This window comes from Triticum dicoccoides, chromosome 7B, assembly GCF_002162155.2.
Source record: "Triticum dicoccoides isolate Atlit2015 ecotype Zavitan chromosome 7B, WEW_v2.0, whole genome shotgun sequence".
Taxonomy (NCBI): Eukaryota; Viridiplantae; Streptophyta; class Magnoliopsida; order Poales; family Poaceae; genus Triticum; species Triticum dicoccoides.
This window is the reverse complement of record NC_041393.1, coordinates 777,234,270-777,247,565: the sequence shown is the minus strand read 5'-3', so window position 1 is coordinate 777,247,565 and position 13,296 is coordinate 777,234,270. Positions and strand designations below refer to the sequence as shown.

Below are 13,296 nucleotides of genomic sequence, written 5' to 3'. Positions count from 1 at the left end.
TGAAGACTCCATGCCTATGGCGGAAGGAGCTCATCGACCTTCTGAACTGGACGCCTCCGCCTCCTCCTCCTCCTCCGGCGAGTCAGGGCACTCCGCCTCCTCCACCGCCTCCTCCTCCGGCGAGTGATGATCAGGGCATGCGTGGCAGCACTCCGCCTCCTCGACCGCCTCCTCCTCCGGCGTGTGACGATCAGGGCACGCGTGGAGGCACTCTGCCTCCTTCTCCGGCGCGTGGCGGCACTCCGCCTCCTCCTTCTCCGCCTCGCCAGCAAGGGCGGAAGAGACCCGCCGCCGCCCCGGCTGCTCCGACGCGTCGTAGTCCTTCTCCTCCGCCTCGTAAGCAAGCACGAAAGAAGACAGACGCCGCAGCCGCTCCGTCTGCTCCGGCGTCTAGCAGCACAAGAAGAGAGAGGCAATACAGATACGGTCCACCTCTAAAGCATGTAGAGAAGTTACCGTACGAGAGGACCAAGGAGGAAAACAATACGATCGTGCAGGCCCAAGTGAAGGAGTTCTTTGAAGGGGTGAAAGCAAAGATACATCCACCTCCGGAGGAGAAGGTAGATCCGGTGAAAGCAAAGCGCACTCTCGATGCCCTGAGGAAACCACCAAAGTATCCGCCGAGAACCAACTATGAGCGCATTATTGAACAGACATATCTCCAAGCCAAGCGGTCGGGAACTACTGTCAGTGATAAAAGGTCAAAAGAACAACGAGCAAAGGGGAAAAAAATTGCCCAGCTCGGCGAACAAGCACAGCAATCGTGCCCCCCGCTCAATGTGTCTAATCCTCCGGGGACGGTGGCCGGTTATGGCAATCTTGAAGATTACCTGCCTGACGATGTACTTCCTGATTTCATGGAGGTGGACTTATTCAGATACGAGTACAGGAAGCCTCTCGTCAAAGATGAAAAGTCTCTGACAACAATGATGCGAAGATTCCATAGTTGGTACATGAAAACCTGCAGAGAGTCTGAGGGGACGAACACTTTGTATCTGGAAATTAAAGAGGAGCACGACCTCGTTTCAAATGATGTGTTGGCTATTCCACTTGAGGAGTTCTTCGAGTTCTTCAATCAAAAGGCCCTCGATAAATTAATGGTCTTTTGCTACTGCCTGTAAGTACTATTTCTGTCATTAGTCTGTATATATAGCTCGGCTCTTTCATTGCATGTATTTATTATTAATTATCCTCAATATATTATGCAGATTGAAGATCGTCGAGTGCAAAAAAATGAAATCTATGATATTGGGTTCATTAACACAAATATCATAGATTTATTTCTGGTTAAAAAGCGCGTCGAAGAGGCCGAGGACAACTTGCTACAATCATTGATCAAAAATCAAAACAAAGATACCATACTCTTTCCTTACAACGGCCCGTGAGTGTTACTGTCGTGTGCATATTCGGTTTTCCTTATTACTCGAGCGAGGTTAATGTAATTGATGAGTTATGCATGCGTGCAGGTACCACTATATTCTTCTGGAGATTAAGCTTGAGCGTGGACTAGTAACCGTCTTAGATTCCAGACGGAAAGATCCCAGCACCTATGCGGACATGACTGAAATGCTCAGCAAGTAAGTTCAATCGATCATTATCGCACCATATCGGCAACTTTTTGTTCATTTCCTGATATCTCAAGTAATAATAATTATTTTCTTACTCTCATCAATCAAGGCAACTGGACGTTTAAATATTTTGCCAGACCAATGATATATGATCACTTACATGCACCGAGTTAGCATGTAAAACTATCGCATGGATTTAATTTTCATTCCTTGACTATCCACTTTTGCAAGATACACTTGCTGAAATCTTTGCTATAAACTCACAATTTTGCCTCAACCCATATTTCATCAAACCGGATAAAATAGGGAATACAATTACTAGGACACACAATGGCCTATGGGTCAGCAACCTGAAAATAGAAAAAGATTGGAAAATACTACAACATGACAAATTTATTGTGAGATGCAAGCTACCATTTCAAGTAGACCGGGCCTATATCATCTGTTGCATGCCTCAAACTGATGGTGTAGAGCATGTCACTCCCTTCGGCATCGCCACAAACATTCGCCCAAACATATTAGAAGTAAAATTACAAACGCACATTTAAAAGTGTAAGTAACAGTTTATTAGCACACATCTAAAAGAGAGTATGTGGTAGATGGCAATCTCCCTTGGTCGCTGCACGCGCAAACTTCTTCTCCATATACAATGCACACCCAAACATATAATGGACACAATTATAATTAAATAAAATAGTTCATTTTATATAGGTTTAAAAGATGCATCATGTATGCCTCAGTATTTTCAACCACATGCATATATCGCCAGGTAAACCACGGCGGATAGTTCATATACAAGCCAATACACATACACACAATGGAAAAACTAGCACAAGAGAGGCATGCTTGCATGCATGTAAACCCTCTAGCGGTCACACCAAAAAATTAAATACGGTGCAAACCAATATATGGGTTGCCATATATCGAACGACTGTCTGATGGATGATAAATTTATATATGCACGCACACACATATATAGTCTTGGATCATCTGATCAGCAGTATTTCCACATGTCATCCATACCCATGTTGACCGACGAGGTCTTACCAACTACTGTTGCCGTGACGTTGCCCTGGTAGGTGTTGCTCTGCGTGGGCACAGTATCCTCATGTGACACCATCGACGACGGCCCACACCCAGTCTCATCCCCGACCATGAAACCCTGATCCGCACCCATATACATCATCATTTGCTGATGTTGTTGGTAGAACGATAATGGTGGTGTTGGGTCTGCCATCATCTGCTGGTGGCGGTTCCCTATGTAGTGGTCATTCATCATAGGAAGCGCCATGCTGCACATCACCGATGAGCCAGCCCCGATGTTGTGCAACTGGTATGAAGAAGCTGCAGGAAACAACGTTGGATTTGCTAGCGATGACGACATGTCATAGTCCATGAGAGGAGGCAATGTATCTAAGTTAGCGAACCCCTGCTGATGTTCTGCTCCGGTGGACATTGGCATGACATATGATGGCATCACCACCTTCTTCAGTCCGGTGCTCTTCTGGAAGATCCTGCAAACCACACACTGTTCCTACAAGCATACATAAATTAAATAAGTGCAAATCAACTATAATCAGTAGCATCCTTTTCAAAAAAAAAAGATCAATAGCATGCCCCAGATGTGACGCTTTTTCTCGCAGATGCCGATCACTTTGTCATTCACTGCTCACGTTCATCATATATCTTCCATAACCTGGGTATTTAGGTGGCCATGTCCAAGTGCCAATCTCTGGAAATGGGGACACGGTGACTCCCCCAGGTCTCGACTCCAACATTTGGCCTCGGTCAACTTTTCCATCCTTTAGAATATTTAAGACTCATGAAACGCTACTACAATCCATGGCGGTATTTACTCACCTCGGTCTACTAGCAAGAACATTACTGGTTTCTCTTTTTTTTACCCATACGTTCAAATAACCTACTCAAAACGAGGCCGCTATGTCAAGGTCGCTTTATCTCCCCTCACGCATCGGTGCAACATTGTAATAATTCTTGCCATGTGTATTGGCAACTTAAGAGTAATATTCAGGTGGCGATTCTTCCCCCTGATTGTTCAGAAAAGGTGGCTAACTAGCTACTGGCATGTTAATAATTCATGACTACTAGTATACTATTTCATCCATCCGAAAAAGCTTGTCCCTCAAATGGATGTATCTAGCACTAACTCCATTTGAGGGACAAGTTTGGGACAAGTTTTTGGGGACAGAGAGAGTATAAGTTTATTATATACCTTGGAAGCCGCGTTAGTGGTGGTGACGGTGCGGGTTGCGGTGGACGGGTTGGATGTCAGCTGCTGGTTGCTCTCAAGCCTATACTCATGCATGATCCAATTGGTCTTCTCCCCCCTAGGCGCCCTGCCCTTGTAGAAGATGAGCGTCTTCTTCATGCCGATGAGCGTGTGTGGCGGGTGGAAAATTTCCTTGTCCTTTCCGGTGGCCTTCCAATAGCCGTCACCCGTCATCCTGTTCGTTCATATTCCAGTGGGGTACTTGCGATCCTTTCGGGAGTAAAAGTACCACTCCTTCTCCCCCATCTTTGCTTTCTTTGGTAGCTCCCATGGCTCGTACTTGTTCAAGTTCACATCCTCAATCGCCGCAGCGATGAAGGCTTCATCGAGCACCTTGGGAACCAGATAGGAGTTGATGATCTCCTCATCCGTCGGGTGAAACCTAAACCCCGGCGGAAGCTCCAACTTCTGTTGCTGAACTTGAAGGTGGTCTGTCATGGTGGAGGCTTTTTGTGCAATGGATTCTAGGGTGGTGGCAATATTGGGGGCAACCATAAATATGTAAGTAATGATGGAATGAGTTTAATGAGCTATGGATATCTATGGAGGCGCTTAAATAGTTGTAAATGCGTGTACTGGCAAGGCGCTTGCCAGAGAAGTCTGAAGATTTTTTTTGCCTTTTTTTAATTCTTTGTCTAGTGTCACTCGCTATGGATGGATAGATAGATAGCCTCCTCATCTTTACAACTATGCATTGTTTGTCCTGTTGGAGGTGTCACACCCTTGTGGTGACAAGTAGCTAGGTTTCTCAAACCTCTCCAAGCCATGACATGCCAGATTGCATACTTGGTTTTGTTCTCATTCTTTTTAACGTATGCATATGTGCTCTTCGTGCTACCCCTACCACATGTCATATGCATGCTTCTGTTTCTAGTATGTTTGGCTTTGTGATGCAAGGCAAACAAACACTCACATTTGTCTCGCCGGCTGGATGCGCATATATAGCACTGCTGCTGTTTTCTGTGATGTTTAATCTAGATGCGACCTATAAATATTATATAGCCCCTACCACATGTTTACAAATAAAAACCGTGTGCGTTTCGTAAGTCTACGACCCCTAGATTGATTGGTACACCCAGCCATAGTTCACCATTAATTGCTAGCAATACATGGAAGGAGAATTCTCAATGTTGTGGTACCTATGGATGTGAAACACAGTCAGGGGAGTGAATTGCAGAAAACCACCACATTGAGGCTTAGGTTTGCAGAAAACACTGTAAACTGATCAGTCAATTTGGTCATTTTAACCGTGATTATGACATGTGGGTCCCGCATTTGATGATGTGGCATAAAGGTTCAGTTATACGATTTAGATGAGGGCTTTTCTAAATTTACAAAACAGTCCCTGCAATTTTATGGAGAGAACCTTCAATCAAAAAACAAAAAGCAATCATCTCCGACAAAACAGTCCTGCGTCAATGACCGATCCAATCTGGATCGGGGTGGGGGTAGGGGATTTGTTTTTGGATGGCGGGGTTCTTTGCAAAAAATACCAGTCTACATAGTTTACCGTGAACCGTTATGCCATGTCATCAAATATGGGACCCACATGTCATAATCACGTTTAAAATGCCCAAATCGACCGATCAGTGTTTTTTTTTTGCAAAAGATTACATTGAGAATCAGTGGTTTTTGTCCCAAATCCGCAAACCTAGGCTCAATGTGGTGTTTTTTTGCAATTCACTCCAGCCAGGGTCACATTGCTCCTGCAGGCGCGCATGCAGCATGCGCGGCCATGACCGATCTTTATCTTCCACTGCGTAAAACCAGGCCTTTTGTATCAGTTATCACCGGGAGAGGGGAAGGGCGCTAGCTATGACAGAATTCCCTGATGCATACGCAGGATTTGTCTGTTACATGTTTTTTATCTGCTTTCCAGGGCGTCTTGTACTGGTGTGTACACAAATGCGCGCCACGCATCCCACATACTTGCCTTTTCTGGCACGGGATATATGGATCAACCCAACAATCAAGGTGTACATGACTATGTGCTTATTGGCCATATCCAAACCTTGCATGCATCTCCTCGTGCCCAGGCAGTTTCTAAAATTAATGATCAAGAGACTTTTATGGGTTAAAGTTTTGCATCTAAAAGTATCACGACCTTCTCATCAGAAGCTATGTAAGAATAACGAGGGATTGCTTTTAGAATGTTTGATCAGGAAAGTAAATAGTGATGCTGTCATTTTGGTATTATTTACTATCGACTCCACATTTCATAAAATTGCACCATGTTTACTAAGCTCGGCTTTCGCTTGGGGACAAGTGAGGTCTAAGCTTCGGGGAGCTGATACGTCCATTTTCATCACTATTTCTTATTATAATTTACTCTTTATCAATGATATTTTGCACATTAATGCGCAATTCTAATGCCTTTCCCCCTTCAATCTGCATGTAACACATGCAGAGGGAAATTCTTAGTAAATCACCAGACAACTGAAAACATGGTCCAAATAAAGAACAGAAAAGGTATTTTTATTTTTCAAGAGCTCCAAAAGGCCTGAAAAGTTTAGTGATTTTTTCTTGAAGAAATAGAGCCAGAGGCCAGAAGATGGGCAGCAGAAAAAAAAATAAGTTTATTGATATTTAGTACTGACAAAATCAATTTGAATAACCGCGTTTGAGTTGCTCTGGAAATTTTGCTCTAAGGAGACACACCCATTACCATAAGATTGCTCATAAACTACTACTTGTTGACGATAGGAGGAAGACAAAAGATACTCGATGTTCACCAGATTCTAAAGCACTCTGTGAGTCAAAACAACAAGTTAACAAAGAAAAGAAATATTAGCGATAATCTGTCAATTTGGCAGTTTTATAAACAAGCAGGATCAAGCATCAGCATTGTATCAGTAGCATCTTAATTGCTCCTTCTCTGAGAAAGAGGTATTTGAGGCCATTTCCCAGATGAAGAATAATAAGGCTCCTGGCCCGGATGGTTTCCCGGCTGAGTTTTACAAGAAATGTTGGCACATTATTAAAGGAGATCTATTGCCTTTGTTCAATGATCTCTTCGCTGGTCAGCTTCACCTTTTCAAGCTGAATTTTGGGACGATAACTCTTCTTCCTAAGAAGACAGAGGCAGTGCGGATTGAGCAATTCAGGCCAATCTGTCTTCTTAATGTGAGTTTCAAGTCGGGACAAATAGGCTCACACAGATTGCGCATACTGTGGTGCAGCCTACTCAATCTGCTTTCATGTCGGATAGGAACATTCTTGAAGGGGTGGTGGTCCTGCATGAAACGCTCCATGAAATTCACACGAAAAAACTGGATGGAGTGGTTTTTAAGGTGGATTTCGAGAAAGCGTACGATAAAGTCAAATGGCCCTTTTTGCAACAAGCCCTACGTATGAAGGGGTTTGACGAAGCTTGGAGGAACCAAGTTGAATCTTTCACGCAAAAAGGGAGTGTTGGAATTAAAGTGAATGACGATATCGGGCATTACTTCCAGACCCACAAGGGCTTGAGGCAAGGTGATCCAATGTCTCCTATCCTTTTCAACATAGTTGTTGATATGTTGGCAATCTTGATAGGAAGGGCAAAGGATGCAGGACAAGTAGGTGGCTTGGTGCCTCATCTTGTAGATGGTGGTGTGTCAATTCTGCAGTACGCCGATGATACTATCATTTTTATGGAGCACGACTTGGTAAAGGCGAGAAATATGAAGCTGGTTTTGTGCCTTTTTGAGGAATTGTCTGGTCTGAAGATTAACTTCAATAAAAGCGAGTTGTTCTGTTTTGGTAGAGCCAAAGATGAACAAGATGCTTACAAGCCACTGTTTGGTTGTGATCTGGGGACTCTTCCATTTACTTACCTTGGTATTCCCATTCACCATCGTAAGTTAACTAACAACGATTGGAAGTGTATTGAAGATAGGTTTGAGAAGAAACTGAGCTGCTGGAAGGGCAAACTTATGTCGTATGGAGGCCGGTTGATTCTTATTAATTCGGTGCTCACGAGTTTGCCTATGTTTCTATTATCCTTTTTTGAGGTTCCAGTTGGAGTTAGGAAAAGGCTGGACTTCTATCGGTCTCGTTTCTTCTGGCAGAGCGATGAAACTAAGAGAAAGTATTGCCTAGCCAAATGGGATGTCATCTGCCGACCTAAAGACCAAGGGGGTCTTGGGGTTGAGAATCTTGAAGTTAAGAACAGATGCCTTCTAAGTAAGTGGCTATATAAGTTATCTGCCGAGACTGAGGCAACTTGGGCGCAGATTCTTCGTAACAAGTATCTGCACTCTAAAACCTTGTCGCAGGTGACGGTTCGACCCACTGATTCGCCCTTCTGGAAGGGGTTAATGAGGGTTAAAGCTACTTTCTTTAACAGGACAAAGTTTGTTGTCGGGGATGGCAATAACACACGTTTCTGGGAAGATACCTGGCTAGGTGATGCACCACTGGCACTCTAGTACCCGGCACTTTATCGAATTGTGCAGCGACGTGAGGCTCTGATTGCAACGAGTCTGCAATCGGTTCCTCTTAACATCCGATTTAGGAGGGTGCTGGTGGGTGACCGGTGGGAGGATTGGATTCATCTGGTGAGTAGACTTATGGAGGTTCAGCTTTCTCATCAGCCTGATCAGTTGTGTTGGAAACTTACTAAATCTGGTGCGTTCACAGTCAAGTCGATGTACATTGATGTCATCAACTCTAGTGTAATTCCTAGTTCCAAACACGTTTGGAAAGTTAAGGTTCCTCTAAAAATCAAAGTGTTTATGTGGTTTGTGCATAAACAAGTCGTTCTAATGAAGGATAACTTGATTAAACGCAACTGGACAGGATCTACTAGGTGTAGTTTCTGTGATCAGGATGAAACCATCAAGCATCTTTTCTTTGAGTGCCCGATGGCGAGGGTGTTGTGGCGCTCGGTGCAGATTGCCTTTAACATTACTCCTCCGAATTCGGTCAGGTCGTTGTTTGGAACGTAGCTGCTGGGTATAGAGGCCGAAACAGCTAGACAAATTCGTGTAGGAGCATGTGCGTTGTTATGGGCAATTTGGAACTGCAGAAATGACTTGGCTTTTAATAGAACAACAACTATTCATTTTTTGCAGGTTCTATTCCGGGCTACTGCGCTAATCCGTACTTGGTCATTACTCACTCTGACAGAGGCCAGGGCGCGTTTGGTTACTGGATCTGTCCGGTGGGAGATGGTAGCGCGGGATATTTTCAACCGGTTTGGATGGCGGTCATGTAATAGGATAGGCGCCTAGGTTACCTATCTCTCTATATGTTGCCAGCCGGTTGTGGCTTTTGGGCAGTGTTTTAGTTTGCTTGCTCTGTGTGAGCCAGTTTCCTTTGTTGCAGCACTTTATAAGACTCTGTTGAACTACTTATTTATTTATAAATGTGGCCGTATGCATCTTTCTGATGCAGAGGCCGGGGAATATCCCCTTTTCGAAAAAAAAATCATGAAAGTAAATACCGATGCTGTCATTTTGGTATTATTTACTATCGACTCCACACTTCATAAAATTGTGCCATGTTTAAGCTCGGCTTACGCTTGGGGTCTAAACTTGGGGGAGCCGATACGTCCATTTTGCATCACTATTTCTTATTATAATTTACTCTATATTTTGCACATTAATGCGCAATTCTAATGCCTTTTCCCCTTCAATCAGCATGTAACACATGCAGAGGGAAAGTCTAAGTAAATCACCAGACAACTGAAAACATGGTCCAAATAAAGAACAGAAAAAGTATATTTTTTTCAAGAGCTCCAAAAGGCCTGAAAAGTTTATTGATTTTTTCCTGAAGAAATAGAGCCATAGGCCAGAAGATGGGAGGCAGAAAAAGAATTAAGTTTATTGATCTTTCGTACTGACAAAATCAATATGAATAACCACACACACTCTTGTGCTTATCGATTTAGTTATTTCGGAGGTATCTTCAGAAAACGCGTCTGAGTTGCTCTGGAAATTTTGCTCTAAGGAGACACACGCATCACCATAAGATTGCTCATAAACTACTACTTGTTGAGGATAGGAGGAAGACAAAAGATACTCGATGTTCACCAGATTCTAAAGCACTCTGTGAGTCAAAACAACAAGTTAACAAAGAAAAGAAATATTAGCGATAATCTGTCAATTTGGCAGTTTTATAAACAAGCAGGATCAAGCATCAGCATTGTATCAGTAGCATCTCAAATATGTGATGGACAATATCAACTCATAACGAAATACATTGTAAGGACTAGGTAAGAACAATGCAAAAACAGACGTATATTAATGTGCTTTCGCTTATTTTGGCTGCAACACAAGAAATTAGACGACATTTATTATTGATGAGATCACATACGATATGATGGCTCGTTATCTCGAAGGCCTGATGCGCAGGAGTGATTCCACATATGGCACCGTGTAGTGGGCAACAAAGAGCGCACCAATGTTGATTTTTCTGCCGTTCCGGAGATCATACAGCATGTCACGTGGCATGTTGATTATTTCTTCAAGGGATCCGTCACGGAGATCACACCGGAGAAGGATGCACGCATCAACGGAGATGAATATCTTGTCCCGGTCAGTCGAGGCGCAAGCAAAGGCAAGAAGCATTCTTGGTATCGGCAGGCAGACTCGGCGGCATAGTGACCAAGCCAGATTTGGTCCATCCTCCGCCAACCAAATGGAAATGTCCCACGGTGAGGTAGAGTGGATATAGCATAACTTTTCACCTAGCGCACATAGTGAATCGTTCCTGCCTAGAATATCGCTGCATGGAGGGTTAGGGTGCACCGTAAATGTTTCATCAAGTAAACTGAATCGAAGGATGACGTTCGAGATAACCTTTGCAGGTAGTAGCATGGACTTGAGAGCACTCCAAAAGAAGGCCCCCGGGAGACAAATCGGGGTCCTGGCCTTGATAGGGTACGGCGGATCCACGGTGGCCTTCCATACCCAAGCTGCTTGTTCCTTGCCGACGTCGCCACCGAATGTCAAGATCTCATGTCCGCAGCTGTATTCTCTACTCGTGGTGGTGGTGGTGCCTCCTTCTTCCACATCCATTTGTGGAATATCTCTGTAGGAGCGGATGAAGTGCCTGGCCACCTTGTAGGTACCACTCCAGGGATCAAAGCCAAAGGCCACCCTGTGTTCATGGAGAAGGCTGGGGCTTCCAGGTGGCAACTCAACAAACTCTCCAGTGGCCGGGTTGCAGATGAAAATTGACCCCGTTAAGGCAGGGATCAAGATGAGGCCGTCGCAGTGGAGAGGAATGCTGAACGCCGGGATCCCTTGGGGCTGAAACTCCTTTCGGACCATCAGCTCGGCGCACTTGCTTTCGCCTGGCTGGAAGCTGAAGACGTTGAGGAATCGAGAGGCCTGGTACTTGCGCGGCACCAGGACCATGGTCGACCTTGAGAGCTCCAGGTGCCTGCGCACGAAAGGAGTGCTGGTTAATGTGGCGCGCCATGACTTGCACACGGCTTGGAAGCGAACGAGGGACTTGACGGGAACAAGTACCAGTATCTCCAAGAAGATTATTTCATCGGGGATGAAGCTGCTACCGTTACCGCCGGAGGGTAAAGGCAGTGCTGATTCCGGCGACGACTTCCAGCCTCTCCGGCAGGGTCGTTTAGAAATCGGGGGCTTCATCATATCGTTATCGCTATTTCCAATCAACATGAATCGACCGTGCCTGCGTTTTCGCTCGTACGTAGGCATATATATATAAACAGTGGTCAAATAAGAGCGCCTAATTAATAATCCGACTCGACTCGGAATTTTTATCAGAAACAAAACCGGACTCCCAACAAGACAAAGCACAAACGGTTCGATATCGTAACGAATAAGCACCTCGAAAAGAAAACCTTTTGCTTAGCTAATTGGACTTGAATAAATGTATCCTAGGAAAAAATAATTGAAATTCAGTTTTGTCAATTCTCTTCTAGATGAGAAATAATGATTTTTTTTAACATAGTACAGACGCAGACGCTCATACATAGCCATATACACTCACCCCTATGAACGCACGACGCAATCCCTGTCCCTATAAGCATATTGGAGAGGCTGAACCACCATATCATCTTTGAGATTAATGAAGTTATCACTGCCGCCTCCATAGTTAGACAGGAATGCCTCCTCCCGCTGGACGAATATTGAAAGTCTTAAAGAAGTTATCACTGCCGCCTCCATAGTTAGACAGGAATACCAGTGCCAAGACCTTGGTGGGCTGGTTCCACCATAAAAACCTAATCATCTGATCTAGGCTCAGTTTGCCTAGAGCATTGTTGGGTTTTTGTTTCTTTCCTAGGAGATAATCGCCTTTGTGTGTGGGCTGTTGTATCACCCCTGCGACATGCAACTAAGCCCGACCTTTTTGTCCTATATGCAAATCCACACTCGACACACAATCGAGGCCTGATTGTTTTTTTGCCTGTTCAAATGCACCCTCGACACACAATTTGGCGTCGAGGGTTTGTCCCAGTTGCAAGTGCACCCTCGACACACAACTTGCCCAATCCTTTGCCCTAGTTGCAAGTTCATCCTTGACACACAATTGGACCTTGACCCTTCGTCACAGTTGTAAGTACATACTTGACCTGCAACCGGCCCTTGACCCCCTTTGCCCCAGTTGCAAGTTCACCCTGAAAATGCAACTGGCCCTCGAACCCTTTGTTCAAGTTGAATATCCACTCTCGACATACAACTTTCCAGACCCTGATCTGGTTGCACGTCCATCCTCGATATATAACTCGCCTTCTTGCCCCCGACACCTACGGAATTGCATGTCCACGTTCGAAATGCATAGTCGTTGGAACCATTTCCATGTCAGTTGCATGTCCACCCTAGACCCCCAACTCGACCATTTCTGACCAAGTTGCATGTGCACACTCGACACACAACTTTCCCGACCTTGTTGCATATGTCCACCCATGACAAGCAACTCTCCTAACCCAGTTGTATGTCGACCATCAATACGCAACTCGTCTCAACCTGATCTAGTTGGATGTCCACCATAGACACATAACTTGCCCTGACCCCGACATAATACCATGTCTACCTTCGACACCAAACTTGTCTAACCTAGTTGCATGTACACACTTGACACACAACTCGCCCTGACTCAATTCCATGTCTACCCTCAGCTTTAAATTTTCTTTCATGATTTTTCCTCCACCATGCAATTTTTTGTATTTCAAAAATGTTCACCATGTTCTAAAATATTGTTTGTCGTGTATTTATTAAATGTCCATCATATAATTTACCATCTCATTTGACCCAAAAATTCATTTATGGTTCACAGTCATGTCGCATAACCCAGATCTCACCTTAATCCGGCCACGTGGTGATCCAATCTTCCAAAAAAACTTCAACGAGAAACAAGGAGAGATTTGGAAAAATCTACGGGGAAGCGGAAGAGAGGAGAAAATTGGTTGGGTGGCAAGGGGTGGAGGAGGAGGTGGTTCGGTGGGGAAGGAGTGGTGGAGGAGGAAGTGTTCCG

The 13,296-nt window shown here is 44.5% G+C and overlaps 1 pseudogene; it reads right to left on the bottom strand.

Moving 5' to 3' along the window:
- Positions 1-2,562: 2,562 nt before the first annotated feature.
- On the bottom strand, positions 2,563-4,353 carry LOC119339818 (annotated as a pseudogene).
- Positions 4,354-13,296: the final 8,943 nt, after the last annotated feature.